This window comes from Ixodes scapularis, unplaced genomic scaffold (genome assembly GCF_016920785.2).
Source record: "Ixodes scapularis isolate PalLabHiFi unplaced genomic scaffold, ASM1692078v2 PGA_scaffold5__190_contigs__length_132052651, whole genome shotgun sequence".
NCBI lineage: Eukaryota > Metazoa > Arthropoda > Arachnida > Ixodida > Ixodidae > Ixodes > Ixodes scapularis.
The window spans coordinates 125,672,458-125,689,855 of NW_024609880.1; positions in this window are offsets into that span (position 1 = coordinate 125,672,458).

Here is a 17,398-nt window from a genome sequence, read left to right on the forward strand (position 1 = left end):
GTCACGTGGCGTCACAGTATCATGGGACACCAGAAATTTCGCCTCTAAATTTAGCGACCAAATGCACGGAGACACGTATTGACAAATTTCTGGAATTAAAGGGTTTCGTTAAAAAAACAAAAACTTAATAACCCTGCAAAGTTCCGCCTTGGCGATTTTTTTTTTATTATTATTATTTTTTTTTTTTTTTTTTTTTTTGCAGTTAGTATAAACATACTTGGAATTCCGTTTTGCAGATAGATGCTGGTATTCGGGACCTATTCAAAGACCCGAAGCCCCTAATGGAGAGATCGCAAATGGTAAAATATTCTGCCTTTCAATTCCCTCTCACGTGCCGATTATTAGAAGGTGCGAACTCTGCACAATGGTGATGGCCGAACGAGAAACTGGCAAGTCATTCCCTAAGATAGCGAACGTCGGAGCGCGGCCAACAATACGAGCCGACGAGCCATTCAAACAGCGTTGAAAGTGCAACGTCACTTCGAGCATCACCTTTTTCTGTGGGTGTCTTTTTTTCCAGTGTGGGCCGTGTGCAGGAATTTCACAGCGTCCAACAGAGGGCAGGAACTCGAAAGTGGTCTATTGCACAGGGGAAGCGATTTTTGGGACGCCACAATGGGATGGGCGTGGTTTAGTGACTGTCACGTGCTCTGTGACGTCACTTATGATGCTAAAGCTTATTTTTCAGTCATAGTTTTAAGTATGTAACATTCCCATATTTAACAGCTGCTGTGGAAATATTAGCAAAGGTTGCTAATATCTGGTTTGGATCGCCAGCGCTATATTTCCGATTTTCAGTGTTCAGAAATGTGTAATTTACTTTTGCGCTAAAAAAAAAAAAAACAAATAAAAAAAAAAGAATAATAATAAGGACATTGCTTCTTTTTTTTTCTTTTTTTTTTGAAAAAAGTGAGGGGTGGAGGGGGGGGGGGGGAAGGTTATTATTTCGAATATAAGGAAGCAGGTTGTTGGATATTTTATGTTAGCTTGGGAATTCATAATTACGCAAATTAGCCTCCACACTTCAGAAAGTAGAAGGGAAGAAACGATATGGTATCTCGTTCTTTTTTTAATGTTCCGGTTTTTTTTTTTCTCTTATTGGAAAAGGTTAAGATGGAATTGTTTACTGTTGCAGGGTGATTTCATTTCAAACCGTGCAATAAAAAAAATTATGATAAAAAAGGTGGAAAAATATACAAGGTGCTTATTTAGGATTCATAGACTTGCTAAAAAAATTTTTTTAAAAAGCCGCGCACGTTACACTAATCCGGTCTTTGCACGGGAGTTAAAGGGAGCAGGATAATTGACTAAAATTTGTAAATTAACTTTTGAATTATTAAAAATAGACATATGGTTTAGAAACTGGAACAGCGTCATCGAAAACGAATGAATTTTAGAAACAGTTTGGGACAAATGTTATGCGCGGTAGTGAGCTAGAGTTATTAAACGTGCACAGGGCGCCATGATGGTGGCGTAAAAACACGGGTAATAAGAGGGGGAAAAAAACCGCGAGGGCGCGTTTTCGCCTCTTTAGCCTTGCGCCTGCTTCACGAGTAGGAAATTCAGCGCACCTCCACGTTTCCCAAAGCCTCCAATATTTCTAAAAGTAACCTATTTCTTGGTTCTCCATGGCGAGCAGCAAGTTTCTGATTGGAAACATATTTATGTTCAAGAATTGCCGAAATCATTTTAAAACAAAAATTGAGGTAATTAACCTGCTTATCCTAACGATTATCCACCCAGTATTATATCCTCTTGACCGCATAACTTATCTGGACATACCGCATTAATGTAGCTTTCGCGGAAAAACAAACAAACACGGTGGTTTACATGCATTCTTAGTCCTCCGCTGGGGCGTGCCAGCAAGGTGCCCTTTGTTGGTTTGGCACCTAAAAAAAACCCAAGTTCAAAATTAAAAAAAAAACAAAAACAAAAAAAAACTTTATATGCTGGGAAAACACTTGACTCAAACAAATCTGAAAAAAAAAAACACACACACAAAAAAAAACGCTTTTCTGGGGAGTATTTAGTTTCTGACAGCGAAACGAAGGAGTAGGATTTTAATATTTCGGCGTTCGCGACAGGTCGCGCGTTTGGGTGTTTCGCCCGGTTCGGATATTTTTTGGCACAACCAGGAAGCTTCCTACATGTTCTTTTACAACTTCAATAAAAAGACAAATGTACGTAAAAATTTAATTTTGCTTATAATTTGTTTTTATGAAATTCAGAACCTAGCTTTCGTGTCAATAATTTACCCGGTGCGAATGAGGATAACTTTCATCACATTCAACTTTACGGTACACATTATATATAAAATAAACTCGCAGGTTGATACCTATTAAACGAGTATAATATTTTTTATTGTAAGTTAAAGGGGCGGTGCAACAATTTTTGCACTTTCAGTAAATACCACTTGAACTTTTCCACGACATTTGCACCATATAAAAATACTCGACAGATTTTTTTTTTACGCAACAATTGTCGCGGAAAAAACAATTTTTTTTTTTTTTGGGGGGGGGGGGGGAGGGGTGGGGGGGCGGACGCTGTTCAAAAATCGAATTTCGTCGAATTATCGTCTTTCCAAAACGTCGAAAGCTCGCCGAACCAGTCGAAACTCAAGCGTGGACACGAAAGTTGGCGGCATCCACTCATCCTCCACCTGCGGTTGACTGTGTTCCTTGTTTTCACTCAGGTTGTAGGCTTCCAAATCGCCCAGCTCTCGGGATTTGTGAGCTACCTCATCGAGCAGGTAAATCCACGCATTTTGAGGGGGGACACTCAGGCAGTGCCGATTCTGAGATCGTCCTTTTGTGGAGACAACTCAATCTAGACGATCATAACGAACCCGAAATCACAATTGTGCGTAGCTTACTTCCTCGTTAAAAGCGTTTTCGTCACAAGATATCGATAAATTTCTAAAATAAAAAAATGTATAAATAAACAAATAAAAAATGGCAGGCGTTGGATGTATATTTTGCGAGATGTGGATTTTTCAAAATATTTTGCGTGCACAAATTTCGCGATTGGGAGTGCCGAATGAATTCGTTTATGTTTTCCGTATGATTTTATCTCAAATCGTGCGAAAAAAAAAAACGTATTTTAATTAAAAAATAAATAATGTACGTTGTAGGGAATTTTCTGCCTAAAAAACAACGAAAACACAATTTTCAGTCCTTTTTTTTTCAATTATAGAGCACAAAAGCGGCCGCGTTGGAAAGGAACGTGTTTCCCGACTGGCGAAGGTCGCATGTTTCGCTCCATCTCCTATTTTTTTTCTTTATTAAGTGGAATTTGATGGAGATGTTTGCGCTCTCTTCACAGTACGGCTACCCTAAAGCTACTGTGAAAACAAAACACAAAAAGTAGATTATTACATGGTAATGTACGCATATGTCACGCACATAAGGCACTTAGTCAACCGGTATACACAATCATGGATCTACACACTCCTAAACAATTATCTAAACAGTTCTAGTTGCATAAAGTCGATAGTTTTGTGCGATATCAGTTTGGGTGAGAAAGTCGCGAACAGCGTGCAGGGCTCTCTTCTGTAGAGCAGAAGACGGCCATGGTCTTAGCACTTTTGAAAGTGTGAGCGGTCGATTGTCCATTATTTGAAACCGCACTGCTCGAGACGTTGTTGTTCCCTTGAAAAACGTCGACGTTCAAGTATAAGATGTTCGCCATCTTCGACTGCGAGGCCGCAGGTGCATTCTGGTGATGGTGCTTGACATACCTTGAAAAGAAACTTCTTAGTAAATGCGACATTCAGTCGAAGCCTGTGAATTATTGTGTCAATATTCCTTGGCACATCTGCGTCTCTTGGAAAGTTGAGATGAAGATCTATCGCTGAGAGAAACGCGCACCGCCAATCGACTCGTTTGTCTGCGTTACCGTCCGCCGTTGACCCTGGCAGGTTTTTTGGCCCTACTTTTTACGGAAAGGGAGCTACGCTTTTTAATTTTACGAGGTAAATCCGACCTGTAAAATACACCTTCGACGAAAATTTTAGATCTCTACGTGCCGGCGCCGATTTCTACGGCCCATTTTAGATCGCGCCTTGCTATTACGAACACCGTATATATATTGCTATATATTTCGGGAGATACGTCCACGCCTTGGTGGTGAACTGATTGTGAGGCGACAGAAACGAGGCCAAAACGGTGTAAGTAAAAGAAAAAAACCGTTCACGTAGCAAAAACAAAAAAGAAAAATGAAAAAATTGACATTTGAGGTGACGTTTCGATCTAAGGAGATAGAGACTAAAATACTCCACTTTCCCTTACACGCTACAACTACCTACGGGGCCGAAGGTTGTCGTGGCGTGCAATGCGGCGCGAATGTAAGACGAGTGGTCAATTTGGGGGGCGCAAATTGTTTTTTTAATCATTATTGTGTGTGCGAAGGCCTGATCGGGGTTGGATGCCACCGGCAAGTTTGGGAGAGACGGCAGTACCAAGGACGTTGGAACGCAGGAAAAAAAGTGGAACCAAGGCGTCTTAGCAATTTTATGTTGTTGATCTACGCCAAAGTGCCTGCGCGGTAGAGGGAAACCGGTGTACAATGAGTTCTTTAATCTAATGTCACCTATTTTTTTTTTTTTTTTTTTTTTTGCTACGTAAACGGATTTTTTTTTTCTTCATTTACACTTTTTTGGTCTCGTTACTGTCACCTCTTCCACCGCCAGGGCGTAGACATATCGTCCGAGTGATATGCCAATATATTTTAAAAATGACAGAGACGCCCAAGCACGATAAGTTTGCCTGTTTTTCTAGCTAAATACCAATACATATTTCACGATAATGGGACTTCAATAGAGGTCATAAGAACAAAATACAGTGCAACCCACTTATAACGATATACCGCTTATAAAGACCAGTCTTTAGAGTTTCTAGACCGGAAATGGTCAGTTTCTAGTCTAGATACAGCGATAATTTCTGATTTTCTGATTATTTTTATAAGTGGGTTGCACTGTATGATTAAAAAGACCTGAGAGTGCAGGTAGCAACACGCACACTCAAAAAGTCTCAAACACAGCTGAAATTTTATTTTCCAAAACCTGGCTTAATAGGGGGAAAAAAAACGAACGAAAAAGGGGGAAAGAAAAACCCTAAGAACACCTTTTTCTAGAAATGTACATTCCGACAGTTAGCAGGACATTGACAGCCTCCCGCGACATCTTACTCCTCTCTTATCATTGAACCCTATCACATTTACGGGTAAAACATCGCTCCGTCTGTGTGCATCTACTCTGTCCTGTGTCCTTGCCCGCGCTGTTTCACCCGTAAACATGCTTCACCAACTAGCCTAGATTTCAACAGTATTACGAACCTTATCCCCACCCCGACCTTCAACGAGCAAAACAACTCTACTTCCCGGAAATTTGCAGACACTTTAAGGACGGCACTTCTCAAAGCCTAAGAAACCACCAAAGTTCGTGGTCCAAACCAAACGAAGTCTTATTAACAGCGTTTACGTAACGTTATGAGCGATTCTGTCATCAGGCGTTTCTGGACATCTTTTTCCCGTTCTTCCACTGATGTCACATCCCACAACGGTTTACAATTGTTACATTCGACCAGATGTCTCGAAACTTCAGAGTACGGGTCCTTTTTCTTTACACAGCGCTTCTGTTCCGTCAACCGTTCATGTATACAACGCTTAGTTTGTCCGATATAACATAGGGCACACAAAAACGAACATAAGTGCTACATGTATAAAAAAACAAGGACCCGTCCTCTGAAGTTCTGAAACATCTGGTCGAATGTAAGAATTGTATACCGTTGTGGAACTTGATATCAGTGGAAGAACGGAAAAAAAAGAGGACCTTTTCACAGTGTTCACAGAGTTTACAACATCGCATTTTCGCCCAAAATGTGGAAAGGACCGAAAGCGAGAGCCTGTAGCACAGTCGCGCAGTGCGAGTGGAATGGTACCGTCACGTGCCTTAGGATGGAGGTGCGACGTGGTAAATTCTCATAGCCGTCGTGGTTGGCGTCGTGAATGCCAAGGACGACTGTCACTAGCGATCCGTGAAGTGGGTAAGCGCGGTGGAAGTTTCTAATACCATCTAGCATTACGCGTAGCAACTGGTTACTGCCAAAGATGGGATTTCGCGTAACTCGAGTAATATTTGAAAACAAGTTTTCAAGCAGACGACACGGAGGACTCTCCTTTCGCAGCTCCGTCACTGGCGGGATGCCTGGGCGGCCGACGGGAAAACTCACCTTCCTGGCTTCGCGCCATAAGCATAATTTTTTTTTTTTTTTTTTTTTTTTTTTTTTTTTTTTTTTTTATAGCGGCGACGATTAGAGACAGGGTCGAAATCTCTGCCAAAAGTCGCCCGTAAAAAATGAAAACAGCATAGACCTATGGGAGGAGAGTGAGTTAAACACGCAACCTTTGACAGACGGAAAAAGCGCTCCTTTCCACCGCGGCCTCTTCTGCGCTCCATAACTCGAGAACAGAAAATTATCAGAATCCGCGGCTTTCGCCATTAAGGCTGAACCGCATGTAAGCGATTTAGCAAGCGACGAGACGAGTGAAGGCGACAGCGAGCGACCAGAGTCAGTGACGAGCGAAGCGAGATTTCTCACTGTCGCTCGTCGCGTCGCTCTGTTCTGGGAATTCTAAAAAACGTCGCTCATCGCCTTGGTCACTTGCTCCCGTCGCTTTCATGCGGTTTGCCTCGTCGCGCGAGTGTTCGAGCGACAGCGAAGCGGGTCGCCGTCGCTTGTCTCGTCGCTCGCCAAATCGTTTACCTGCGGTTTATACTTAGGTAGAAAATTCCCTAAAACATATATTTTTCCGTCAAAATTAAAAACTATAGACCTTTTCTGACTGCACAATTCGACATGAAATCTATTATATCCGTTACCATGTTCGTGGGATCTATGTTTAGCGATATATTTCGAGTCGCCGCAAGTCGAGAAAATTAGGTCTTTGAGAATATTAATTGGGTCGTTCAAAGTGGATGTAAATTAACTATTCCAAATCAACAAGTTGTAGAAAAAATTGACTGCAGAAACCACTATTGTTGGTTGCCTATGAATTGCGATAGCATTCGTCATGAGACTCACGACGCAGCTGACTGTGAATACGACGACGCAAATTTTGAGTAAACACTTAATTTTATGAACGGTTTACGACGCGATCATGCAATAATCATGCAATCTTCTGCGTAATCATGCAATCTTCTGTCTCCGCGTAATCGTTTAATATTTGAGCTGTTTCACCACCGTCTAGATCTGGGAAAGCAGCGCCATTGCCTTCCCACTTGCCGAGCCAGATACAAACAAATACCAACATACAGACGAAAAAAACGTTTAAGGTGGTCGCTGTCGGTTGCCATGGTGATTGCCATTTTGGACCCTTTTGGACTCATCAAAACCAGTCGCACCAAGATCGCTACGGAACACCATGCATTGTACTGAAAGCTCTCCTCGGCCAATATGAGCGTCTTTGGCACCGTGCATGCAATAAACACTTATCACTCGTGCTTATATCTCCAGATCTCTTACACGTATGTGGCTCTTCTTGCGTGTTTCAAGACAGTAAAATTATTTTTTAACACCTCCAAGCACTGATGCCGCGTGGGATGCGGTACGCAGATATATCCGGCATCACACGCGGCGTCGGCGCTCGGAGGCAATGAAAACTAATTTTACTGTCTTGAAACATGCGAGAAGAGCAACATACTTGTAAGAGATCTGGAGAAATAAGCATGAGTGATAAGTTTATTGCATGCACAGTACCAAAGACGCTCATATTGACCGGGGAGCGCTTTCAGAACGATGTTGCTCCATAGCGCTCTTGGTGCGACTGGTTTTGATGACCCTTTCAAAGCGTGGGAGCTTTGAAAGGTTCCAAAATGGCGATCACCATCGCAACCGAGAGCGATGAGCGAATCACCTTGAGCGTTTTTTTTTTTTCGTCTGTATGTTGGTATTTGTTTCTATCCGGCTAGTAAGTGGAAAGGCAATTTGATGATCTAGTTGATACTAAAAGCTTTTAGTTTCAACTAGATCAACTCGAGCCAATAATTGCTTCGCAGCTTGGGCGCAAATGCGATTGCGCGCGTACGCGCCGTTCTGTGTAAGTGCGGCGCGGGTTAATTACGTTGCTGGGACGACTTCCTAGAGGATTATCTCAAAGACGACGTCTAGGACGATCTCTAGGGCGACCTCAAGAATGACCTCAAGACTCCATCGGATCGAGGGTTGCGCTTGGACTTGGATATGATAGGTATCAGTGTCGCGTTTTCGTTTTCGCCTTTACTTGTTTGTGTGGTACAAACACTTTTCTCGCTGTCCTCCCCATAAACCTTCGGGCAAAACCAGGTGAACTTGGCGCAGTCCAATCTGAGGAAAACCAAGGAACTACTTGAACGGTCCATCACTTCAAGAGCTACCGAAAAAAAGTGAGGACTCGCCACAATTTTCGCGAGTACGGGCAGACATTTATTACAAACTCGTAGAACTGACGACGCGTCAGTCAAATGACACTTGTGCAAGCGCCTCGGTTTTTGAAAAAAGAAAGAAAAAAAAAAGCAGGGTTCCGGCGCAGGTGCATTGCGCTCACGGCACAAGCATTTGTCTATAATAAAAGTGAGTTGCTGCGTATAAGTCAATATCACAAAATAAAATGTCGTTAATTCTATTATTATTTTTACTATGTGAGTACCTCAAGTACCTTTCTATGCTAGAACTTAGAAGGCATTGGATGTATCAGTATAAGTAAAGATGATTTACCTGTAAAGCTTTGCCTGTCGAGGTTGTCTTTGCTAAAAAGGAGTTTGACTTATAACAAGTATTTGAATAGCGCTTCGGGAATTATTATGAATTGCGCATGGTGGTACAAACTCAAAAGGAGTTCGGGATATCGACATCTAAATCACTGCGGTACGCTTCCTAAATACATTTTTCCGAGGCACTTCATGTTTTAACATAATTGCTCAGTTTATTGCTAATTTACTTCGATAAAAAAACATCGGTCAGAATATTTCACCGGCACTTACATTTTTTCCACGGCACTGACACCCCCCAAAGTTTTTTTTTTCATTACTATTGTTTGCTAGGTGATTGAATATGGTGTCACAAGACTAGTCCTATCGATATCTTGCTGCAGATTCACGTAAATCTTTAATAAAGCAAAAAAAGAAAAAAACTCATCTGTTTGAGACCGAAATCGAACCACGAGCACGGAAGCTCATGACCGGAAGTCACGTGGCTAAACCAGAACACGTTTTTTTTTTTTTGTTCGCGTGTGATGCAGACGACGAAGTTGCGTGTGCCGTTTGTCGTGGGATAGTTTCGTACTTCTATCCCTTCCGCGCGATCTTCTGGGTTTGAAGATCGATTGGCCCGTACCACGAACGACAGTTCCCAGGTAGCGGCCCCACGTCTGTCGCAACGTTGGGCCGTTGTTCGCCGACATCGCATGTACTTCCTGTGATCTGTGCAGCATTTTTTTAAGGCCATAAAACTGGGGTTTATATTCTTTTCTATTTTTAATATTGAACATGCCACGTGACAACAGAAAATGGAGTGAGTGCGACTAAAACCGGCCAATTTTCGACCGGCAGTTTCCGGGCGGAAAGAAAACGAATTTCGAGCCGCGAAATCATGTTCTGGGAAGTGTAACGTTTATAGGTCGTGTTCAAATAAAAACTTCGACAATCATAAATACCCTCCCTTTAAGATTTGATTATTATTGAATATCTTTGGCGATACGTTTCTTTAGGTACATTTTTAGAGAATATCGTGTTTGGCAGTACACTTCATATATCGAAGCTGTTTGTGTTATCTCCTTGCCAGAAAAATTAATTCGGCCGAGAAACCGGGCAACACGTGTCGGCCAACACAGTTCGTCGTTCGGTTTGGTTTGCTGAAAGCTATCACATCGCAGAATCAGCATTGTTGTTGTGTTGCTCTTCTCGCGAAGTGACGGCACCGTCATGCGACAGTGAGTGTTGACAAAACATGGTGACCAACTCTCCATGAAGATGTTGCGTTGATGTTGCCGTCATTTTCTCCAATGTGACAGGGCCTATAAGGAACAGATTGCGGCACTCAAGGATGAACTTCGAAGATTGCAACAGCAGCAGCAAAGGTGCCATTTCCTTTCCTGCTGGCTCGTCGCGTAGCATTTATCAAAGCAATAAAATGTCAGATGCATTCATAAAAAAAAAAAAAAGAAAGCCCTACTACGAAAAAACAACATATGCGCCCATACAACCCACATCTTCTAATGGCACTCGAAAGAACCATATTATATAATATATAAATTTGCCTCAATGAAGAACGCACGGGTCAGTTGGATGTTTGGCCATGGTTGCCTACCATACTTTCCTTGTCAGATAGCACACAAATGGCATTGTTTTCTTCCACCTGTTTTTTTTTTATAAACTTTCCAATTAGCGATATATTACATTAACAAATATGGTGCACAGCATCGACAATAGTAGGTTTCTTTCATCTGTCTAAAACGTGTACAGGATGAGGAAGATTGGTTTGAACTCCTTAAACTTGAAAAGTCCATTGATGTAATGTGAAATTGATGAAAATTCATTGATGAAAAGTCCATTGAGTAATGTGATTACACACGTAAAAAACAGCGGGAGCTGTGATGCCGACGGCTTACAAATTCGCCCAGTCAAGTATGTAGTTGACTTAATTGCATCAGTGTTAAGTTATATTTTTAATCTATCTTTGGAAACGAGTGTGTTTCCCAAAAGAATGCAAATTGCAAAAGTAACTGTTATATATAAAAAAGGTGACAAAAACGAGTTAGGTAACTATAGGCCTATTTCTATACTGCCTGTTTTCTCTAAAGCTTTGGAGAAGATACTTTATCAACGTCTAGTAGATTTTTCAAATAAGTGGGACCTCGTAACTTCATCGCAGTTCGGTTTCAGGAAGAACTTTTCAACTGAAACTGCACTTCTTAATCAAAAAGAGTATATTTTGGAAAATTTTGAGAACAAAAAATATGTTTTGGGGGTCTTTCTAGACTTTACAAAGGCGTTTGACTGCCTTAGTCATGTGGTTTTACTTAAAAAGCTTGAAGCGTATGGCATCCGCGGACAAGCTTTGCTACTTTTACAGTCCTACCTAGAATATCGCCAACAGTATGTAAATGTAAACGGTTATTCATCCACTATAAGGTTCATCACGTCAGGGGTCCCACAGGGGAGCATAATGGGACCTTTTCTATTTAATTTATACATTAATGATATCGTTAACGTAAATAAGCACGCAAAATTCGTGATCTACGCGGATGATACGAGCGTATTTTTTTCTTCCGATACTTGCGACGATTTAATCGATATGGCAAATCTGACCTTATCAAAGATAAAAAGTTGGGAAGATAGCAACTCCTTGAAAATCAATATTCATAAAACAAAAGCTGTGATTTTTCGTCCAAAAAACAAGCTTGTGGTGCTGTCTAAAGTGCTCACTTTTAGCTCTACTCCAATCGAAATTGTTAGTTGTTTTAAAACTCTTGGAGTCATTTTTAGTGAGGGTATGTCTTGGGATAACCATATAAATTATCTTATCCCAAAGTTAGCTCGAGTAGTGGGTATTATAAATCGGTACAGATCTGTGTTACCAACAAATGTTAAATTATTGCTTTATAAATCATTATTTTTCTCCCACTTAACGTATTGCCACCTTGTTTGGGGAACGTCAACATTTACCAATATTGATAAACTTTTTATGTTGCAAAAGAAAATATTGAGATATATATGTAACGTGCCACGCGACTTTCATACCGCTGATTTATTTAAGAACTTTAAAATAATCACTAGTCACAAGTTATATCAGTATCGACTTTCTACTTGTTATAAAAGTGAAAAAATAAGAGGTACATGTCTTTTGGAAAACCTTGCGTCGCTGAGGAAAACTTCTCCTCCGTATCCTACCCGTAACCCAGAGAAATGGAAGATGGTCACGCAGCGAACAAATTATGGCTCTCAAATGTTAAGCTCCACACTCCCGCATTTGTTAAACAACCTTAACAGCAATAACATTGGTCTAGAAAATTTAACCTTTAGAGACTTGCGCTTATTATATGCTTGCACATGATCCTTTTCTCTCTTAACATTTGCAAAAGGTGCTTTTAGATTTGTGTACTGATTTGTAACATCATTTCCTCTAGCACGTTATTATGTTGTTTTTGTTTGTTTTCCCGCATGCTTCCTGCTGTCCATTGTAGGGGCCCAGGGACTCGTCAAGCTGCTTACTGCAGCTTTTTTTCTTGGGCCCCACCATCATAAAGGATGGAAATAAAGCATTATTATTATTATAACTTCCCTTTGTTTTTCCAAAATTTTTAATGTCTCTTTAGTTGTATTAGTGCACACGTTTTCTTTTTTCTCTTTCAGTTGTGTAGGTAGATTGATATACAAATTGAATTGTGAACGCAGTGAAACGTTCAGCTAAGAAGACCAGCTATTTCGAACACTGATGCGATTTCAGAGTTTTTTTTAGTTTCATGACCGTGAGTTGCTTATCTCAATAATATCGTCGATGCCTTAATTCACACAGATTATTCATTGTCCCAGAAATCGATTAAAAAAATACTCTCGCGTTTCTTTTAATACTTTTAGATTCTTATATTAGCTTTTCGCGACTCCAGCGCCCCTATCGGGAAAACATGGTGGTCTAAAACAGGCAGTGCCTTGCCAATACCAGCACAACGCACAACGATCGGGTTTCGGCAGGCAGGCATGGCATTCGAAACGGCCTGCCCTGATTTTATTTACTACGTTTCAAACCTGCGGCAATGTGTTGGCGCAGGCGAACCTGCAGGGGCTTGACCTTCGGGGAAGCGATGGAAGTACTGCCTACTGTCCTTCTACGGCGCTGATGAAAGCAAGATTTCTAGTAGATCATTTTGGCACTCCTTCTACTCTGTACGTTAAAGCGAGGTCACTACTGCGCATGTCCGATGCTAGCCGAAATTAAGCGAAGCTGCCGAAGCTAGCCGAAGCTATAGCGGAAGCTAGCTTCGGCGGTGGTGACCTATTCTACAAAAATTGCGAGAAACGCAGCGCGCCAAGCGCGCCGCCTAGCCCAGGTTTCGCGAGGACAAGTCTTGGCAAGATTAGGGAGAGCCAGCGACGGATGCAATTCAAGATGGCTTCGTGTCAGTCCGTTTCGCAATCGCGGTTCTCATCGTCCATATTGACAAAGCCTGGCAGATCGTCACAAGACGCGGCCGCTGAACTTGAAAAGGTAGAGCGGCAGACAACGGATGAGAGGAGGACCCACGTGACGGGCGCCCCGCTGCGGCGAGACGCCGAAACTCACTTCTCCCGAGCGATGGAATGTCCGCTCTTGCTCCTCGCGTTCCTCGCGCTACCGCTTCTTTTCTCGTCGGGTTTGAAAACCATGTTTCGGGTCCTCGCCGCTGCAAAAGCTGTGCGCTGACATCCAGGTACACCGAGAAATGCTCTCTGCTAACTCTGCTACCAGATATTCGCGATCCAAATCTGCGACAGGGCACTCTATAGCCCCGTCGTCGAACTGGCAAGCTTTGTGAGTATAGAGGAGGCTATGTCAGGAGCGAATCGTATCTTGCTGCTGCGAGAAGCAGCCGCGAGGTAGTCGGCGAGAATTCCGGCGGCCGTGATTGGCCGGCGCAGCGCATGACCATGGCGCCGACCTTCTAGCCAAGTGTATAGATGAGGGCCCCAGGACTGCAACAAGTAACGATTTATGACGGCCATGTTAAATACGGCCACAAGTGAAAAAAAAAAAAAAGAAGCTTCGCGATTTCTGGTTTGTTCAAAGGTTATGGCCTCCTGCTCGCCCGCTTTTGTCGTGATGACAGAACAGAACCAACCAAAGAAGTGAGCGAGCAGGCAAATCAGAGTGATTTCCGTGGCGTTTCTTCAACAATAAGCAGTAAAAAAGAGAAAAAAAATAAAGAAAGCCCGATCGCAACGACACAACAGAAGGGTGACGGTTGTCACTTCTGAAGCTTTCCCTCGATGGCTTTGAAGCTTGACTCATGTGTTAGACAGCTTGGCCGCCAGTTGAATCAATTACAAACATAATAATCATTCACTTATAAAAGAAGCAAAGATTAGTACTTTATTCGATAAAAATATAATACAGATAGCGACGTTAATAAAACATCACGATGGCTTGCTTTACAAACTGCCTGGGTAGTGGGTTTGCGTTAGATTTCGTAAAGCTGTATAATCTGTAGCGGGTTGCGAACGTTCTACAAAAACTCGAAATGGTGGCTCCGCTCTCGCTACATGTAGCGTAGCCCGTACAGATTGCGGATACCCGTGACGGGAGTGACTAAACGATCTGCTAAAACACTCTGTTTCATGCGGTTGCGTAACTTGCGTTCAGAGCGACTTGGGCAACCCGTTGAAGCGACTAATATGACAGAGTGACCGGGACAACTGTTCCATCGCGCCAACCGCCGCCAACAGGAAACCACTGAGGCCACAAGAGACGAGCAGAAATTGCGAAAGAACCTCTTACGGCGAGTTCAGTGTTTTTCCGCAATGTGCCGCCCGTTTTGCTGGAGGCGTGAATATTTTCTCGATGTCTGACCTTTCATTTTTCCTGGACGCTATTTAGTATATACCTAAATTTAGAGTAGCTATTGAGAAAGCGGTAATGAAGACGATGCCAGAAGAAATCGTTCAAATTTCCCCGCGTTTTCTAGCGGCGTGACGTCACTGGCAGGAAACTTGCAGGCCGAGCAGGCAGTGTGACGTTACTCCGGCGAAAAAGAAGCGGGAAATTTTGAACGGTGGTTTTTGGCATCGCTTTCATTTTGCTGTTTTTTCGTAAAGCTATTTTGAGCTCATAGACACTATATAGTCTACCGGGAAGAGTAAACACTGGGTATTAAAAAAAATATCGTTAGTTACGAAAAGAAACCTGGTGGAGTCTTTTTTTTTTTTTTACACACTGGGGGTTTCCTCTCATTGCCATAACAGAATAGAATGATCTGTCAGCCATATGACATAGTATTCATCGGTAACCATGCTATTCTTATAAATGCTGTATCATATCATAGTGTTTTGTAATCTGTCATGTTCTCAAATATGCCCACCGCTTGGCCTACATAGAAAATATTTTTTTGCTATTTTGCTTTTTTGTTAATGTGCACGGGCGCCAATATTCCCCATGTGTCTTATTTTCATGATATGTTAAATGTTTTACTTTCATGCTACAGCTTGGTGCTAATGTTCTACATTGATATTTCTTTCTCCCCCCCCCCCCCCCCCCCCCCTTAATCTCTTAATGCGATGGCTCCCCTGAAAATGAAATGAAATGGTGGCGGCAATCTTTGGGCAGCCTTCCGCAAAACGCTCCCCGGAACAGACTTGCCGAACAAGAGCGACCTCCGGTGCCGTTCCAACTTCGGCCTCCGGCTTCCAAGCCGCCCCTGTTCTCGACTTCCTCGAGCTGCGCCTTGGAGCTACCGGCCTCCCGCGAGCATTTTGGTAAAGTTCGACTCACATCCGTGTCCCACGCGCATGTTTTGGTGCCCGTCACAAGTGATCGGTTTTAGTTTGGTTCAAAGTTTCAGTATCCGTCAGCGTTCACCGTTTTAGGTATACGTACCAATAAATCCGGAAAACTAACCCCGAATAAGAACCCAATCGTGCGCGGGAATAACTCTTTCTTTACGGCCTTATCTTTCGTTTACCTGGAACACGTCCTGAAAAACGCCGGTATTTTTTGTTAGTCAGCAAAAACTGACGTCGAAGAGCATCAAATTTGTAGAAAAAAAAAATAAACCCCGAAATTAAAAAAAAAAAAAAAAAAAAAAAAAACGAAATGAAGCTGAGAACACAGAATCTTAGTGTTACGAAAACAAAATCTAGTGTACCGGGTGCTTGCGAGAAAAAAAAAAAAAATTGTGGTTTGCTCATGACAAAAATAAACTATATACGGGTCGCCGAATGCCCATTCTTTGTCTACCTTGTTGCATACTATTTCGCGAAGTTTGCGAAGTGCGGGTTTCGGGAATATTTTGCGGTCACGAATTTCGCGATTTGAACTAGTAATGTGCTAGGTATTTGTTACCATGGGGCGATAAAACTCTCGGGAACAATTTTTCGCGACGTTTCTCAAGTCGGCAAATTTGTTAAAATGACGCCCTTGCGAAAATGAAGTCGTTTACAGTAGTTCAGGGATTGCCATCCATCTGACAAGTTTCGGATATGTTCGGAAATGTTCAATGAAAAATGGGGGCCAATGAAGTCCGCGAGCACGTGCAGATGAGTGGCGTTGGCTATCCTGCTACAATGGCGTCTGCAACAAAATTTCAGAAAATCGCGGACAACTTTACATCTGGTTTCAACCGTCACCTCTACACTTCGGTCAAAGACCATACGCTCGGCAACGAGTAGAGTTAATTTTTTTTTTTTTTTTTTGACATAAGTGCGGTTTTCTTTGCTCCCAGACAGCCGTATATGACTCCACGGGACGGAAGCGATGAAGGCTGAAGCATTCGACGGATCGTGTAGACCGTAGACTCTAAATTATCAGGCTCAATGTAACGAAGATGCGAACTCAAAAATGGAGAAACGGGGAGCAGTCGGATGCTCTTGAATGTTTACAGAAGTCAGGAGGCCTTTTCAAAAGAAACTGTCCACACTGTTGGTTGAAAATTATATAAAAAGAACAGTGACTCAAATTTTCAATGAAAGAAAACATTTTTTTGTCCTTAGGGATAGAGGCATTAGAGAGAGGAGTAGGTTTTGGATTAGGTAAAATAACACCACATACACCATACAGCAGAACATGTTATACAATAGTTAAGACTCTTAACAACAAAAAAAAAGTTGGAAACGGCAGTTTTAGAACACTATAGGTATCGGGGATTTCGACGATGGCTTCGGAAAGTGATTCCACATTGCTGAGGTGCTGGGAATGAAAGACTTATAAAAACGTTTTGTGCGGCAACAGGGTATGCCAATTTTATGGAGATGATCGATGCGTGCTGAAACGTATAATAAGGTGCTAGTAGTCCTTCTTTCAGAATCGGTTTGTTATGATATATCTTATGAAACAAGCACATATGGAACTTTTTTTTTTTCTTACGTTGCGAAAGAAAATGTATTGATAGCTAAATTTCATTTCGGTCATACTAGATGTACGATGATAATTTGAAAGGACGAAACAAGATGCGCTGTTCTGAATTGTTTTTTATTCAAAGCTGAGGGATTCCCGACCTGGATCTCAAACGGAAGTTGCATATTCTAATTTTGTACAAACTCATGTTTTATATAGAAGTAATTTTAGTGAGCTGGGTGCAAGATAAAATTTTTCCGAAGATAGCCAAGCATGCGGGTGGCGTTATTTACAGTATGTTCAATGTGACACAATCACGACAAATTAGCAGCTGTATGCAAATC